The sequence below is a fragment of the Brachyhypopomus gauderio genome, unplaced genomic scaffold, assembly GCF_052324685.1.
Source record: "Brachyhypopomus gauderio isolate BG-103 unplaced genomic scaffold, BGAUD_0.2 sc69, whole genome shotgun sequence".
Lineage (NCBI taxonomy): Eukaryota > Metazoa > Chordata > Actinopteri > Gymnotiformes > Hypopomidae > Brachyhypopomus > Brachyhypopomus gauderio.
In genome coordinates this window covers 980,039-983,184 of record NW_027506890.1, presented here as the reverse complement: position 1 = coordinate 983,184, position 3,146 = coordinate 980,039, and the positions used below count along the sequence as shown (strand labels likewise).

Sequence of the window (3,146 nt, the reverse complement as noted above, 5' to 3'; positions counted from 1 at the left end):
CCTCGGTACACTCTGTTATGATGAAACGAAACCGATACCACAGCACTCAATAGCCTATCCTGTTCAGGTCCAACCAAACATCAGCGCATGTACGCTTATGTACATTTTATACGTCCCGTTCTTGATTGGGTTGACAGATAAAATAATTATGAAGGAAACGAAAATGAAGCAAAAGGGAAAGTTAATGGTATTGTGCAACAGGACTGAACTGAGAAGGAACATGTCACGAATACTAGGGCAGATGTATTCAAATATATTCAAAATGCTCTTAAGCAAACAAATACACAAACAAATGTTTTTTATCCAAAAGCATTAATGTAGATTATTCTTTCAGCGCTGCTGAATCTGTTTAGCCATTAGATGGCGCTATCCACCTATTCCTATCCAACCAGATATTATATGTAAAAATGTATTGATTCGTTTCATATCCTAATCCGCCGGCATTTCTGCTGGTCCCGTGGAGACAAAATCTCTCTAGTGAGAACAGCAGAACCTGTTTCCTTGGTGTTATTAACCTTTGATAGGCAGCCCTGATCCAGCAAAGATGTTTAAAAACTGCATTTAAGTAAACTATCAGATAGTTTACAGTGAATAAATCTCTGAATTGCCTGGCAAAGCACCTGCAGAGAAGAATCGCTAGTTTTATCAGTTACTTAAGCACGCCACTATTGGAGAAATGTTATTGGTATATAACTGAAGGCAGTGGTCATCAAACGCATCAGCTCGTGGTTGCTGCATGTAGTCAGTCCCTTTGTACTGGACTCATAGCGTCTGCATTAGGCTGTCATTAAATACATTTTTAATACACCCTTTTAAATCTCAAGAACATAACAGGTGGAGCTGCTTACTCGAAAAGCTCAGGCTTATTGTGAATACTTATCGCTGTTTAACGGTTACTTAACGGTTTGAGGCTTTACAAGGGACAAATTTAATTAAGGGATTTATGTCTGGGTAAAACCTTGGCCCTACCTGCATCCCCCCCCCTCCAAGACCATAATGAACATCAGTTCTCTCTCTCTCTCTCTCTCTCTCTCTCCCTCTGTGATAAAGGTGCTTGGGTGCCCGGGGTGTTGGAGTGTGAAGATGCGCAGTGGAGAGGTTGCTCCAGATAGCTGCAGGTCTGTTATCTCCACCTGACCGTCACTCTTGGTACCCAGCCTGGTGGAGGCCCTCTTCAGTCCTGCCGTCCCCAGGAGAAGTGCATCCTGCTGCTCACCCCTGCCTCATTACCCGCCTTATCTCACTCCTCTCTGTAGGAATGCTCCAGACACATGAGGCGTGCAGCTCTATGTGTGTGTGTGTGTGTGTGTGTGTGTGTGTGTGTGTGTATTTATTCTGTCCCTTTAAAAAGATGACAGACGGCTTGAGTGCTCTTCTCTTGCATGCTTTGATGGCCTGCTTTTCTCTCTGTTTGTGCTGATAATGTCCACTCGACTCTGTTTATGAGCTCCCCTCTTGTTTACAGCGCTGTTTACAAGCTCTTTGCTCTCTGGGAGCCGGGGGCTGGGAAACGACGCTCCCTCTGAGGAGATGAGGGGAGCAGGCGAGAGGAGGAGGAGGAAGAGAGGCCTTCATCTGTCCCTACTCATCACAGAACGCAGCATGAATGTTGGATTAGACTTCATGTGCAGTGGAGGAGCTCAGTGGTTTTGGGATTGGAGTTTAGCAACTCAACTGGGTTCGATCCCAGCTGTGCACTGTGCCGCGCTCAAACCTGCTGGCCTCAGGCAAAAGGGAAACAGGTTCTCAATGGCCATAAGTAGATAACAAGGCAGTAAGGGCAGAGTGGGTGACGCTGAGCAGATGGACAGCAGTAAAAGCTGGTGGTCACGCAGGCTTTAGCAGGCCTGGTTTTTACAGACTCCAGTCTGCCATCAGGGCCCAGCTTCTGCCGTTTTATGAGTGACACTTTAGTTCACATGCTCACCTTCACTGACCTGTGGTAAAAGAAAAGACTAATCTTCCCTACAGAGCAAAAGATCCATCCCTCCCACACAGCCTGTCTCTGAGTGTGGGATGGGTGTCTTAGTAGTCATGTGAACACAGACATGTACAGTAGTGTTGCCAAGGCACAGAGACAGTGTTAGTACATCACTCTGTGTGGGCTATAGGGCTCTGACCGTGCACACACACACACACCCACACACCCACACACACACACACACACACACACACACACACACACACACACACACACACACACACACACACACACAAAGTGAACATCAAAACATATATCATGTACAACATTATACACATCTAACATGTTTGGATCTCACTAAAATAGAGAGTAATTATTGTATTATAATTATAAAAGTATTATTGGTAATAACAATAATAAAACAATACTACTACTTCTAATAATAATAGTTTCGTGTATATAGCACTTTTTCGAAATGTGAGAGTGTTTAAACAGGGCAGAGAAGACGGTTATGGAGATATTATGGGATAGAATTCCAGAATCTGGAAACCATGTTGCTGAATGATCTGGCTTCTCTACTATGCAGTCTGGTCTTAGAGACCGCCAGCAGACTGGTGCCAGGGGACTTTAGTGTGAGCTGAGGTGCAGGGATCACAGTGCTGAAGGGGTGAGACCATATGCTTTAAAAATAACAGGTAGTCATTTGTATTTATCCCTTCAAAATACAGGTAGCATGTGTGTGTGTGTGTGTGTGTGTGTGTGTGTGTGTATGTGTGTGTGTGTGTGTGTGTGTGTGTGTGTGTGTGTGTGTGTGTGTGCGTGAGTTTCTCATGGTTTATCACCGTGAAGCTTGCATTTATTCACATTGCTTGCCCAGTCTTTGGTCGGACTGCTATGCTTCTAGCTGTAAAAGGGCACAGCTTTGAGTTCAGCTCCATGCTGTCACACGTGTTCTTCCTCAGACCTGCGGGTGGTGGATGCTACACACTCATGTATGATTTAGACTTGGCACATATAATGTAATTCAGTCTGACCTGGAACGCTGCGTCCTACTAGACTTGGTGGTCTGAAAGAAGAATGCTGAAGTGTTTCCTCAAGACAATGACTACCCCTCTTTCTCTCTCTCTCTCTCTCTCTCTCTCTCTCTCTCTCTATCTTTGTCTGTCTCGCTCTCTCAGTCTCTCTGCCTTATGCAACATGATGTCTAAGGGCCACTGTTGGATAA

At 44.9% G+C, this 3,146-nt stretch overlaps 1 long non-coding RNA gene across 1 annotated transcript in view; it reads left to right on the top strand.

Annotated features, from left to right (window-relative positions):
• Nucleotides 1–3,146, top strand: part of LOC143491010 (uncharacterized) — a 30,147-nt gene that overhangs the window by 1,455 nt on the left and 25,546 nt on the right. Inside the window, exon 2 of the long non-coding RNA XR_013125063.1 lies at nt 1,051–1,118. This is a non-coding gene — a long non-coding RNA (uncharacterized LOC143491010). The remainder of the gene's footprint in view (nt 1–1,050; nt 1,119–3,146) is intronic.